The sequence below is a fragment of the Ictidomys tridecemlineatus genome, chromosome 2 (genome assembly GCF_052094955.1).
Source record: "Ictidomys tridecemlineatus isolate mIctTri1 chromosome 2, mIctTri1.hap1, whole genome shotgun sequence".
NCBI lineage: Eukaryota > Metazoa > Chordata > Mammalia > Rodentia > Sciuridae > Ictidomys > Ictidomys tridecemlineatus.
This window is the reverse complement of record NC_135478.1, coordinates 88,998,732-89,013,995: the sequence shown is the minus strand read 5'-3', so window position 1 is coordinate 89,013,995 and position 15,264 is coordinate 88,998,732. Positions and strand designations below refer to the sequence as shown.

Genomic DNA, 15,264 nt, shown 5'->3' with positions numbered 1-15,264 from the left:
CTGATTTAAAAGTAATGGGAACTTAAACAAGTGATGGGGAAGCTTGCAGGGATCCAGCTTGGGTTCTCTTCCTGTACTTGCACCACATAAGGTAAAAGCATGGACGGTACAAGCATCAGGAGGATGAAGCCTGTACTTAACCCTCAGATGGTTCCTTTGGACTGAACTGCAAACCCAAACCCAAACCTTCTTCCAACTCCCCCTTGTTGCTTTGGGGAGCTCTCTTTTGTAAGGTACGGAAGCAAATAAGAAGATGCCTGAGCTTTCTAGACAGGGCATCTGTCATTCTGGAACACTTCTGTGCCCTCTCCCCTGCAAAGTTGGAGTGGGATGGGGGTAAAGGATGATTCACAAGAATCTCCCCCAAAGATCAAGTCTTTTGCTTAAAAAAAAAAAAAACCTTAGCAATTCAATTCAACTTAATTTGACAAACATTAAATGCTAAATATAGATCACTGTGGCAGGTGCTGGGGACACAGTCCTTGCCCCAAAATTCAGTTCAAAAGCTGCCTCACTAATGTGAACACATACCAACTTCCGACCATACTATCTATTCTGTTAATAATGTGGTAAATATTTTAAAATCAATCACCAAACTCAGAAGTTTTAATTGTATTCTTTTGTATAGAAATTCTCCTGTCAGCAACACATGGAAATGACATGCTCTTTTCTTGTTAACCTATACATTTATCACTTACCCATGTGCAGATTTTTATGTTGGTATTGAGAAGTTAATAATAAATTAAATAGTCTCCACTTTGACAACCATCAATTTCATTGTCAGCACACATTTCTAACAAGCCACTCTTTGGAAATTCCTGATAGTTGAAATATCACCACAATACTAATTAACCATTGCTAACAGCATTTAGAAGAAGAGATGACAATTTCAGAATTCAAAATGCCTTCTTAATCCATAAAGACTAGAGAATAAACTAAAATGCAGTTAAAAACAAGTTTATGACTCAGAAAAGATTAACAATTCTAAAATAACCAAAATAAGATTATTATTCCATATAAGAACATAGAAATAATTCTATCTAGAAATTTTTTATCTTTAGCAAATAACCAAAAATCAGATAAAATCAACTCCTGAAGTGAATGAAAAAAATTAAAAACAGCAACCTGGTGGTGTGTATTAATTCTGTGAGTATTTCAAAATGACCAAAAGGAGTTTTTCCCACTGGTAACTGGGGATTAAAACCAGGAGTTCTTTACCACTGAGCTATATCCCAACCCTTTTTAAATTTTTTATTTTGAGACAAGACCTTGCTAAGTTGCCCAGGCTGGCCACAGATTTGCATTCCTGACTCGGCCTCAGCATGTGCTGCCATGCCTGGCTCCTAATAGAGATTTCTTCCCCCTAACATTTTTTTATATTAAAAACACAAAGAAATGGGGCTGGGGATGTGGCTCAATCGGTAGCGCGCTCGCCTGGCATGCGTGCGGCCCGGGTTCGATCCTCAGCACCACATACCAACAAAGATGTTGTGTCCGCCGAGAACTGAAAAATAAATATTAAAAAAAAATTCTCTCTCCCCCCCCTCTCTCCTCTCTCACTCTCTGTAAAAAATAAAAAATAAAAAAAATAAAAACACAAAGAAATGATAAATGTCTGAACTGAAGGATATGCCATTACTCTGATTTAATCATTATACATTGTATACAAGTGAACTGAAATGCCACACTGTACTCCATAAATATGTACAACAACTATGTTTCAATTAAAAATATGTATAATTAGGGCTGGGGATATAGCTCAGTTGGTAGAGTGCTTGCCTTGTATGCACAAGGCCCTGGGTTCAATCCCCAGCACCACACACACATACAAATATATATAATTAAAAGAAGCAATATTGTGCTCCTACTCATCAACAGAGTTTTCAATATTTTGGAATAATTTTCTTGTTTTTAAAACACTTCAACTTCTATAGCAGGAAGGTGGGTCTTCAGTCAGTAAAATAAACAAGGTAAATGCAAGCCTGGAAATCTGATATGGAGTCAATTCATATGTCTTTACTTTATCTAGAAGTTTTTTTTTTTTTGACAAGTAGATGAATCATCTCTGAGTGATTCAAAAAGACTCTCTGCAAATTCATCATGAAAACATCTAAGTCAGCAGTCAAGAGTCAAGCATTTTCTAAAATGTTCAATAATTCAAGGAATCAGAACTACCCGAAGAGTACCTTTATCACTGTGTTTAGTTAAAGACCACAGAGATTAGAAAACACATTACCGTCTCAAAGGCGGTTCTTCCACGTTACAAGTCCCTTAACGACCTTTACCATGGCTCCCTCCCTCCCTCCACACTCTCTCTCTTTTAATAAGGTTGAGCAAATGGGACTTCATTTTATCTGACTACCACAGACTAGTGAGATTAATTATTCATGCTCGCACTCTCTCTTGTTAAGACCATGCATTAGACTAATTTTTCTCTTTATTGCCCTAGTTGGGTGCATTTCAACCCATGGTCACTTGACTCATTCTCAGGGTGTACAGATATGCTGAAAAGAAGAAAAAAGCTACCCAGACCTCCCCAATCTTGAAGAAAGCGCTGTGCTGGTGGCCACCAAGTCAACAGATATTGTTGGGGACTTTTTTCTTTTAAGTACCAAGTGTATATTATGGGAGGACTTAAGCAGTGATCACAGAGCAAATTTTTTACTGGCATCAGATGTTTCTTTAAGGATTATCCAAACAAGGTTGGGGTGGTGGCTCAATGGTAGGGCGCTTGCCTAGCATGTGTGAGGCACTGGGTTCGATCCTCGGTACCACATATAAATAAATAAAATAAAGGTCCATCCACAACTAAAAAAAGAAAAGGAAAAAAAAAAAGAATTATCCAAAACAGCTAAACCACGCTGAGACTGGTGTTACCTACAGGAAATGCAGGATGTCATCACAGACCCTGGGCATGTTTCCTTGCTCTCTGGCTTCCACTAGACCTAGAAGGCACAGTGTGGTTGAAAGCATTGTCTTCAGAAGGAACTTCGGCAAAAATTCCTCTATTTATGGTGTTTTTCCCCTTAGAGATCTTGAATTATTTCTGATAAATCCCAGCCTTAGAAGCTTAACTTTCAATTTTTATCAATTATTCTTATTTCTCTGAAATCTATTTCTAAATTTTTTTCTGATTTCAAATATGTAACATCTTGAATCAAATTCTAACATAACATAAGAATTACTTAATAAAACAAAGTGGCAATCTTTTGTATATCCATCTCTCAGGGAAAATCACTTTTAACAATTTGGTATATATACTTTTAGACTTTTATATATCAATGTTGTATATCTCTCTTTTTTATATGTGTCCAAAAACTTTCTTCTCTGCATGGATTATTATTTTACAATTTGTTTTTTCACTTGTCAGCAACTACAGTCAGATCTTATTTTAAATGGTTACACAGAATTTCTCTCGGCATATATAATTCTATATTAGTGAATATTTGGGTTGTTTCTGAAATTTTAAGATAAAACACATATAATGCTATAATTCATTCAACAGCAAGTCAAAAATATTTCTTAGTCACTTTTTATGCAATACTCACTGGAATGAACAGGGATGGCAGATGACGTGCAGGAGCTTCAGTCTGCTGCCAGATGAAAGAGTCTGCGCCTCTGCCAGCTGCTGCCGGCCACCAGCTGTCCTGCTGCTCTATACCCAGGACCACCTCTCTGTGGAGACCCACTGACCCACCGAATAGTTGTATCCTAGCAGCTGGTGCCTCAAGCAGCAGGGGCAGTACACTCAGAAGGGAGGCAACAACCCCAGGCCCAACATCTGGGAAGCATCAGCAGCTGCCCTGAGCGGGCCCGCATCCTCCCTATGTGACCTGGATCCTCTGGGGTGCCCAGATGTTACTTTCCAAACCGTAATGGAAAGGGCTGGGAAATGGCCACTATCATTGTAATGGGGTAAGTCCAAGGCAGGCCAGTTCCTTCTTCGCTCAGCAAGAAGGGGGTTTGGCACTGCAAACTCTTCCTAAATCTGGGACTGACATTACCCTCAAAAGTGAATATGAACACTTGCATCCAGAAGAAATTATGGAGCCCTGTCAGCCTAGAATTCTGATGAACAAAGAAGGGAACTCCGTGCATGTTTTTTTCAAGTTTACCAAAATAGTGAAAGGCATTAGACCTACAACCAGCCAGCACCAAGTAGCACCAGACCACCTCAGAACCCCAGCACAGCCTCTCCAAGCAGGTCAGGAGTGGGCAGGTGACTTCCTCATGAGACTGAAGCATTTTAAAAGCTTTGCGAATTAAATTTGTCCACTATCATTTTATAAAAGGAAGTAACAAAGCCAAAGGTCAGGAGACACTGGATGAACTGAAGCAAAACAGAGGATAAAGGCACAGGAAGAAGACCTGATGGACAGCCTTAGAGACAACATGGTCTACCTCTCTTCCTTTCTGCTCCCTGAAAGCTCTCCTCCATCACTACCACATATATTTTGCTCTTCTGGGGGGAAAAGTCATGATCAGAAGCCAAATTCTGGAGCACAGAGCCAGTAAACCTCATGTTCTCTTTTCCCACCCACTCAAGTGTACTCTGTGCTCTCTTCTTGAAGAAGCCCTCAGCACGCAGAGTTCTCCCCTCTTGTCAGGGTGGGAGGTATTTACTGTCTACATGCTTCATCTGGTGTTCTCATGGGGCCATCTTGAACCATGCATTATCTTCTTCCAAGTCTTAAAACATGGAGGATGGGAGTCCCCAAGGAGACTCTGAAGTTAGGTCAGGTGCAGCTCTGTTACAAACACTGCACCACATACTGGAGAACATTCTGCAAGACTTAAGACTCTAAGTAACTCCTTTGGAGTGGAACTCCTATCATTCATTCATTCCTGCAGCATGCAGCAAGGGCCCAGGATGTGCCAGATACTATATTAGTTACACCTTCTCTGCATCTTGTTAATATTGGCGTTTGGAGATAACTGGGACTCCATATCAGCCAAACACCGAAATCACCCTCAGTTAGGAACCCAATAAAGATTAACATTCCTTTTAATGCTTAACATATTTTTCCATGCCCAGATATTTGGCTTGTACAAAGAAACTGCTTCACCCTTCCCCAAAGAGAGGGAGGCTGCACAGATACCTGGTTGTCATATCTACATTCTAGGAAACTGAAACTGCATCCAGTCCCGAGATTCCACTGCTCACAAGATGGCAAACTAAAATGCCTAGAAAAATAACACTGAAAAACAGGATACGATTCTACCTGTTATCAGACAGGCCTTCAGACATTCTGTTTAACTCATAAGAAATTAAGGAAATTCAGAGAAGCCAAAAGTGACGAGAGCACTGAAAATCAGAAAGGTGAGTGAACGTTAGGCCAGGGAGGCATGCCAGTGTCAGGAGCCCAAACAGCTGGTGAAATGGAAGACCAAGGGTCTGGCCAACACAAAGGAAAATGTTCTCCATAAAGCCGAGCCTTTTTAGGCACTTAGATAAAAGCAAGCAAGGAGGAAAAAAATCTATCTACTGGTGAAGAGAGCTCACTTTATGGAAATCTGTCCACCTCAGCTTCAGCTCAGGGTGGACAAAACTCAAGCTGTGATCACATGTGTGCCCTCACATGAGTTCAGGCAGAATTCACACCATCTGCATGGCCAGGAGAACCCAAGCCTACTGAGTCAAGTATTTTCAGTTCAGTGATATGGTTCCAGTACCTGGCAGAATCTTCTCAGGAGGACAACCTCCACCCAGACCCCTTAAGAGACCTATAAATCAAGATCAGCCAAAGATTAGCTCACAGTTAAAAAAAAAAAATCCAAAACCAGAAAAAAGCAATTTATCCTAAGTGAGAGAAACAAAACCAAGCTCAATTAGGGTTGTGGTTGTGGCTCAGAGGTAGACTGCTCGCCTAGCATGCGTGAGGCACTGGGTTCAAACCTCAACACCACATGAAAATAAAATAATGTGTCCACCTATAACTAAAAAATAAATATTTAAAAAAACAAGCTCAATTAGACTTCCAAGCATATTAGGTATTTTTCAAATAAAGAACAAAACAAGCATGTCAAAAATGTTGATAGATAAAAGAGGGAGAGAATGTAACTTAGCAAAACTTATTAAGTAGGTTTGAAAAACAAATCATAGAAATTACAGTCAATGGATGATATAAACAAGAAGAAGGATGAGTCCAAGAGGGAATCTGTGAACTGAAGACTGATATGAGGAATTACCCAGAATGAAACAGAGAGAGATGGAAAAGAGAAGCAAGCAGTGTCCAGCACTCATCTGACCTGAGCTCCAGAGAGAAAAGAGAGGAAATTTCAACAGGAAAAATGGCTGGGAATTTTCTGCAATGGAAAGGAAGGAAACACAAGAAATTTATCTTCCAAAGAAGATAAATTAAAAAATAAATCCATACCTAGAGACACTGGGGTAAAATCACAGAAAATTAAAAACAAAAAGATAATATTAAAAGCATCAAGAGGAAGAAAAAAATCCTAAAAGGGTCTGAGAGGTATGCTGGCAGCCACCTTCTCAGCAGCACAACCAGTGTCTTCAAAAGACTAAGGGAGGGCTGGGGATACAGCTCAGTTGGCTGAGTGCTTGCCTTGCATGCACAAGGCCCTGGGTTCAATCCCCAGCACCAAAAAAAAAAAAAAAAAAAAAAAAAAAAAAAAAACTAAGGGAAAGTACCTGTGAACCTGAACTATAAAAGACAGGAAGATTACCTTTTAAAGATGAAATAAAAATGTTTTTGGGTTAAAACACTGAGAGCACTTGAGGCCAACAGATCCTCACTAAAACAACAACAACAACAACAACAAAAACCTTCCAAAGGAAGTACTTTTGGGAAACAGAAAACAATTCCAGAAAAACATTCTGATGTGTTGGAAGGAGTACTGAACAGACTCAAGTAAATGTGCTAGAAGTAGACAAATCCTGGCTCCTTCTAACAAAAATAACACATAACACTGGTTTGGGGGTTCAGCAGAGTAAACACTCTCCAGTCTCTAGTCATTGTTCCAAGCAATCAAACACCATAAACAACAACGAAAATACTATAAAACAAGGAAAATGTACCATGATCACAAAGATGGCAGACGCACAGGGCATGCTTCATGTTCACACCATACTGTGTGAATGAACACTTCTCTGGATACCTGCACCATGCCTTGCATACGAGAGGGGCTCAGTATACAACTGATAAAAGAATGCACAGATGTGTAAGCCCTGCACACCTGTGTGGACCTGTCCAGTACAGGCAGGTGCCACACTGCCTTGTAGTAAAGACAGGCTTCACGAATACAAATGGAATGTTAAGTCAATCAGCTGTCCACCAGTGGCAAGGCATGGAGCTGCTTCCTGAGTTGCAAGTAAAGTTTCATTCCAGTCTTGAAGTATGAGACTAGGAACACTCATTAAAAAAAAAAAAGTACAAAACATAAAAGATAAAGGCCTATAAATATTTGGGGTAGAATCTACTCATGTAAACCACTAAAAGTGAGATTCTAATTCAATGTAACTATGATCCAGAGAAATGTGAAATTTAACTACAAAAAATGCAGTATCTATGTATCAGTGCTCACACACAAAGCTAAGTGAAAGCTTCTGTAAATTCACAGATGAGCTAAGATTTTAAAAAAGGGATGAGAAAGATGGACAATTGAGGAGGGAGAGGGAGCTAGTGAGAAAAGTAAATCATACACAAAACAGCCAATAAAAAAATAAAAAAGCAGTTAATATACATGAATAATGGATGTCTGATTTAAAAGCAGTTTACTCCGATATGATGTAATTTTTGACAATCAGCCAGAGAGACTATTTTGTAAGTCCTTGCCAGAGATAAGTCATAGCGTGAGGCTTGGTAACACGGCCATATCTGTGAACATGTGGAAAATGACTTTCACCACCGTCCCAAAGGTGACTTTCTGTTGGCAAACAGAACCTCGCCTCTCAGGTGCACTTAGCAGCAGCGACCAGCAAGATGCAAGGACTGAAGAGCTGGCTCCCAGAATGAGCACAGGTCCCTGAAACGTGCCCCCCAACAGTTTCCATGACATGCTTCTGGCACAGCACACACACACTCAGCACAGAGGGAGGAGCAGCCTGGGCTGCTTTCATGTGTAAGTTTTAATTGGAGTGACAAGCCCACAAGGCCAAGATATTTCAGGGACGAGACGGTGCTGCTGAGTGTCGCCAGGCTCTGGGTAGGCCAGGCCTGTATGAGCTCCCCACCACGTGCCAGTGCACCTGCAGCCCCCGCTGTTCCAGGACTGGACTCTTCCCGGGGAGGCAGTGCCAATCATGCAGGCTGTGCCAAATGCAGGCTTTGTGATGTGGGCAGATGTCTACAAAGGACCAGAGCAAAGCTGAACCAACACCTATTGTGACCTAAGCCTGAAAGGAACCTAGGGAGCAAAAGTGTTCCCAGGGGAAAACCAGGCAAAAGTCACCCAGACATCTCTCAACTGCCTCCCTCCCCACTTCGTCTCTACCATGCAGAAGGTGCAGGGCCCATAAAGGAAGCCAGCTCTGCTTTGCGGAGTGAGCAGAATGCGGCTCTGCTTTGCTTCAGAGATCTCTTTAGTCTCTGTCCCAGTGCTAGGAAAGGATAAGAGCTGTGACCACAGAGAACTGGTGGACAGTTACATAAATGAAGAGGGGTGCCCACTGCCCGAGTGGTGGGTCAAGGAGGAGATAATGACTATGCATCTGCAATTCTCCTCTCATACTCTCACCGCGCCTCGTAATAAAGGAGCGCATGCAGTCTCCAAACACTCTACAATTACCCACGTTTATACAGTCCCCAGGAGAAAGAGTTATTATTAAATCTATGCTTTGGGAGAAAACTGGCTGTAAACTATGACATGAATTCTTTAAAATTTAAAGGAGCTTAAACATTATTTTAAAATGAAAATATTACAAGTGAGCTGCTTATAATATAAAACTACCTGTAAGTCTACAGACTTAATTAACACAGGATATTAAACCAGCTTGGTTATCAATTTTCTTTTGATTAGAATGGTGACTTCTAGCTTAGCCCCCAAGTGAGGTGGACAAAGGCTTGAAAGAGGGTAGGCAGGCAGAATGTTACTAAGGCCAGATCACTGAAATAAATGACAGTTTGAAGGGGGAGGCCCTGAAAATTGCAGTATATAACCAGAGCCTTTGGTGTAGGACAGATAGTCCACCCCTAAAGTCTCCTCACCCCTGAGGCCTGGCCACCTTTAATCACATGACATAGTATACCATGGCATCACCGAGAGCTGCTTGACAGTGTTTGATACATACTGTTCATAACATCCAGCCTTTCATTCAAATTCTCTCCAAATATCACTCCATTTGAGTCTCACACCACCAACAGAGAGACAGAAAAATACTATTATCTTCATTTTATGCATTAAGAAACTGCATAAAATTGAGGCTTCAATAATTTTAAATAACTTGCCCCAAATCACACAGGTAACAAGGCAGCCACAGCAGCCCGAGGCACAGCCCAGGGGTCTCAGTCCTGTATCAGTGTACTGTCATATCTTTTCCCAATTCCTGTCAAAAATGGTTATTAATAGCGGCTGATATTCACAAAGTTCTCCTACACGCTTTCGACCCTATAATAATGCACCATCTATCTGACCCCCACAATTCTATAAGGTGAGTGAAAGATTTCACTTGTTGTACCTACAACGAAGTGAAGCTAGAGAGAGGGCAAACCTTTACCCAGCTCTCAAGTTCTGGAACCAGGACTGAAACCTGGACAGGTGGCCTTCAAAGCTTGTGCTCTTTAAATCTCCACCACAGACTGCTCAAAAGGTGGTCCAGAGCAGCAGCCACAGCAGCTATGGGCACACCGCAACTGCAGTTCTCAGGCCCTGCCCAAACACACTGAATCAGAAGCTCTGGGTGGGCCAATGATCCCTATTTTAATCCTGTGGATTCTGATGTTCCCTAATGTGTGAAAACCCCTTCAAACCTTTGGGGCTGAAAAAGAGTTGCAGGCACAGGAGAGCTTAGTGTTACTCAGCTCTAACTCCCCACTTCCTGCCTCCTGACTGCTGCCGTCTGGTTAGGCCACAATGCCAGGCAGTAACCACAACATCCAAGTGTGAGGTGCAGGTCCTGTGTACTGCAAAAGCGCTCAGACAGGGCATCTCGGAACAGCTGGTGAGGTTCTTCTAGTAGGTGGGACTCTGGATGGGAGGGAAAGAGGGACTGCCACTGTAGTCCCTGGAAGGGAATGAGCACAGCACATTCACACTGCACCTCCCTGGCTAGATCAAGGGCTCACCATGCAAATGAAAGGCTGAGAGCCAAAAGGGGGCCTCCCACCCCCCCCCCCGGCCTCCCCCCCCCCCCCGCAGGGTTTTGACGGCCACACTGAAGGCAGACATGAAGACATGAGGGTCTAACCATAGTCCTCAGCATGTGGCCATAACTTCAATAAAACCTAAAATGGGCACAAGGCAGAGCACTTGAGCCCAAGACCGGGAAAGGGGGAAAGGGCACGGCAAGTGAGGGAGGGGCTCACAGAAGGAATGCTGCTCAGGAAGTATTTTTTTTTTCATGTCATTTCCAATATGCATTTTAAAACTTATTGTGAAGGTGAGAAAAGAGTTCACAAACCAAGTGCAGAGGCCACCTGTAGGTAGAGTAGGTAGAGCCTAGGCCAGAGTCCTAACATGCAAAGATCTAAAGAAAGCTGGGTTTAGAATTGGGGTCAGGCCCAGTCAATTGTCCCTTGTTGTAGGCACAGTTCCTGAGCAGGACGGAAGAGTGGTAACTGGAAGCCGGGTCATTGCACAGCTGCTCTGGCCTGGGACACACCTCCTAAGACTTGAGGCCTCATTTTTACAAACTGTAACCCTCTTCCTCCTCTGGAGTTCCCAGCTTGGAATGTGATCAGTGGAACGTGGGCTTTCCTTTGTCTGTCTACAAGGGGTTTTCCCTGGAAATTAAGAAGACACCAAGGGAATGCTTTGAAGAGTAACTTTGCATCCATTAGAAGGACTCATCTCTGCGACTCAATAATTGATGTTATTTACAAAGGCCACTCTCTAACACAGTGCCTTATACAGAAGACTGAAGTGTTGGGTAAATTAATAAATCATATTCATCTATGCACTGGATTAAAAGCAAAGTTCTCTATAATATTGTGTTAGTCTAGTTTAAATTGCTATGTGAATTTGGAAACAGTGAACTATTTTCTGTGGGACTGAAATTCTACCTCATATAGGCCATTTCTGTGGGCCCCTTTCTCTTCCTCTCTTCCAAAACAACATCATCGGCTACAACTGTCTGAATGTGTGGGAAGCACACAGCCCGCTCTATGGCAGTACTGTTTTCACTTTGGCGATAAAGACAAACCATGGCTAATGGAGAAACACACTGGTTTTTAACACTAATAAACCTAGTTGCTGGCTGGGCAATATTTACTCTGTGATTCTTCTGGCACAAAAAACCCAAAGCCATCTCCATCTGTGCAGGTCAAATAAATGCAACAGTCAACTTGCAGTTTACATCCTCCAGTGAGTGAGGGATGGTGCAACAGGAAGGAACTTTCACATTAATAACCAGGGAAGCCATTAGAAAAATTGGGCCCTAAGTAAAACTCTAAGTTTAACTGAAAATCCAAATGAGAAGAAAGGCAATGAACATCATAAATACACTTCAAATGTAATGGTTTTATAAACTTGCTCAGAGCCTCAAGAATACTAATTAGTTTCTTTAAAAATTAGAAAATTATACAAACATCACTGGCATACAAAAACTACACTAGTGTGAGTGCAGACAGGAGACATCTGGGACATGGTGCCAGCCTCTCCAGGAAGGCTTCGCGTTACAAAGGCTTCCGCACCTCACCATGAGTCGCTGTTCCCGTTCATTACTGCACTTGTTCTGCCTGGAAGCTAAACTGGCCCAACCCTTTCTATTCTGAGCGCATCTTTTCAAAACAATCCTCAGGAAAATGAATCCTGTGAAGACGCAGAGACTGCTATTGCTACAAGCATGGCTCCCACACCTGCTCAAGGTTAACAATGCCCCAGCCGGCCTGGACCCCTGGGGCTGCCTTTCCACACGGAGCTCCCTCTGGTGGGCCTGCTGCTTCCATCTGCACTGCCCTGCCACAGGCTTTGCCTGACAACTAAGCAACCCCTTAAGTGGTGGGCATGGGAGATGAGGGAGGAGAGTACAGAGCCCCAGCCATGTGCAAGGCACATTACTTACAAAGGTAGGTGTTGTCCTGGTTTCCAAATGGGGAAACTGAATGAGTAACCTGCCTGAGGTTTGTCTGACTCCAAAACCCTTCCTTGCGTGTCCCCAGTGGTGATATGACTACCTTACCTGTAGCTGACTGTTAACTTTCCTTGTACATACTTTTTATAACTTTGTCACTCCCTTCCAGACCACTAGAGATCCAAAAGCACTCTTAGTTTCTCTAAAAAGTGATAACATTCTAAGAAATACTTTCTGCAGAAAAACCTGCCATGGTTTTATAGAATATCAGACCCTCACAGGCCTCTAAGCTGGAAGACTTTTTGCTCTGTCTTGAGAAATCCTACAGATCTATGGAGGTGCTTCATGGTTTTCACTATAAGTGAGGAGAATTACATTTATTATTATTCATTATAAGCAACATACCTGCAATGATATCAATTATGGATATCATTTTAATATTAAAACATGCACAAAAACATTTAAATGTTTATTTATACAATTTTTTATCACTACAGAATTTACCAAGTTCATTGAGAAGGTCTTAGGAACATCCATCCATCCCAATCTGGAGAAAACCATCTTTATATTGCTAAGTCACACTCAAGAACCACAAGGGGTGTAATCCATGAGACAGATGTCATATTTCATTCATCTCTACATCCAGCACCAACTAGACATTTAGCACAGAGCAAGTGCTCAGTCAGTAACTCTTTTTTTTTTTTTTTGAGAGAGAGGAGAGAGAGAGAGAGAGAATTTTTTTTTTAATGTTTATTTTTTAGTACTCGGCGGACACAACATCTTTGTTGGTATGTGGTGCTGAGGATCGAACCCGGGCCGCACGATTGCCAGGCCAGCGTGCTACCGCTTGAGCCACATCCCCAGCCCAGTCAGTAATTCTTAACAACGATATAACCTTAACAATGGATTCTTTTGATTCTATCACTCATGGTCTCCATGAGCTATTTTTCTAAACTTCTTCAAGAAGGAAATAGAGTTTTAAAGGTTGAAAGTAAGCAATAAAATTTAAATAAGATATTCATTTTATGAACTTTCAACTTTATAACTATTCATCCTGCTTGTTAAAATACCATTTTTATTCTCCTCTGGAATGGAATCTTGAACAAAAGACAAGATGGCTCTCCTACTCTGGAGTAGGTATGAGAGAACAAGGCCACAACCTGAGCACTGTGCTTCGGACTCCAAAGGCTCCCCAGACAAACATTTCAACTCATGACTAGTGCAGGCAACCAATCTGGGGTCCTTCGTGTCCGTGGTCGGGGAATGATTATCATAAGAGACGTTAGCAATTATTTTCCAGTGTGATGTAAGCTGAGACAGCAGCGCCAAGCAAGCGTCCTTGTCAAACACAGTCCAGCCTTCTGGATGACTTCACTCACATTTTCCTGATTAGGATGCATGCCACGTGCTGCTTAATACAATCTGCCATCAAATGCCAAGTACTTCAGAACTAAATTAGAAAATACGTCCAAATACATAGAATGATGCTAAGAGCCCTAAGTGGATCTCGCTTTGCCTTTATGAGGCATGAGACTCATCGTCAACATAATGCTCTTCAAGGAAGCAATTCTCTCTTCTAACCCTCTACCTCTGAGAGCAAAATTTAATTCAGGCAACAAAAGAATTAATAAAGATGATATGCTACCATAAATATGGTTTCATAAATGAAAGTATTTTTGACAGACTCAGTAACTGAGACACACACACACACAAAATTTAAAGGGATGTTTGGGTACAAAGGGCCACATTAACAGAGTTCACAATGCTCTTTGCAATGCAGCAAGACGAAGAGATGGAGCCAGAGTTAACTACTGTTACATTAGTTTTCTTTTACAATCACATGCCACTCAGCAACAGCTACCTTTAAGGTCATTTATACACTGAAGTCTGAGAATCCAAGAAGGCAACTTCAAAACTTAACTATCGGGCTGGGGCTGGGGCTCAATGGAAGAGCACTTGCCTAGCATGTGTACGGCACTGGGTTTGATTCTCAGTACCACATATAAATAAATGAATAAAGTAAAGATCTCCATTAACAATTTTAAAAAATATATTTAAAAAACACTATCAGGGAAGGAGGGGACAGGGCTAAAGAGTGACAGTGATCAGATTATATTGTCATATTGTGCACATATACAAATGTGTAATAACAAATTCCATCAATATATGCAAGTATAATGCACCAATAAAAAATGAAAAAACAACAACTATTTTTGCCTAAAAGTAAAAGACTTTCAAGCAGTACTTTTCAACAATATCACTTACTTACAAGACACAGGAACTGATGATAAATACCAGTTTCCTGTCCAACCATTCTTGCCAGCATCAACATGACCCTTAGAGAAGAAACAGAAGCAATGGACTCCACAACCCATTTCAGAAGCCCTGAACTACTCAGGATCCTCCAGCAGTAGATGAGTTCAGTACTATATCACAGGGAACAGGAAAAGGTGAAACCACTTAATCACCAACCAAAGAATCCAGGAATGTGGGTGCTGGACAGGGGACCAAAGACCCAAATGTCCAACCTTGATTTATAGGGGAGAGATTACCATCTTAAAAAATCATAGACTCCCTCAAAGACACTGAATACACCAGCAAGGGACATGCATCAGAATGTAGCTTTTCCCACTGTAAGAGCATCCTGACAGGACTGTCAGACCTGCTGCACTGATTCTAGGTGAAGCCAGGTGGTCTAGTCATTCCTCTGAAAAACAGAGCTGCAAAATAATTACACAAAGGACAAAACAAGTCACATCTCAGCACATCCTTCCTGGCCTCATTTTATTGTGATCCTTCTATGAAGCCAAAAGGAGAAAAGGTATCAAGGAACTGCCAGGGGAATGGGATGCATTGCCACCCACCAGTCTCCAACATATAACTTCTGTGGAGGGTAACAGCTGTCAGAATTACCAAGGCACACATCCCTTTGACCAAGCCAGTTTCCTCTGAGGAATTAATCCTGCAAATGCATTCATGTAGACCAAGTGTTGCCTGCAATACAAAAGACTTGGAACAATCAAACATTCACCAAAGTGGAGCTAGCCAGATTCACCAAGGCATCTCCATAAGGT

At 41.8% G+C, this 15,264-nt stretch overlaps 1 protein-coding gene across 2 annotated transcripts in view; it reads right to left on the bottom strand.

Annotated features, from left to right (window-relative positions):
- Positions 1–15,264, bottom strand: part of Fbxw8 (F-box and WD repeat domain containing 8) — a 111,941-nt gene that overhangs the window by 19,460 nt on the left and 77,217 nt on the right. The gene's annotated exons all lie outside the window — the stretch shown is intronic.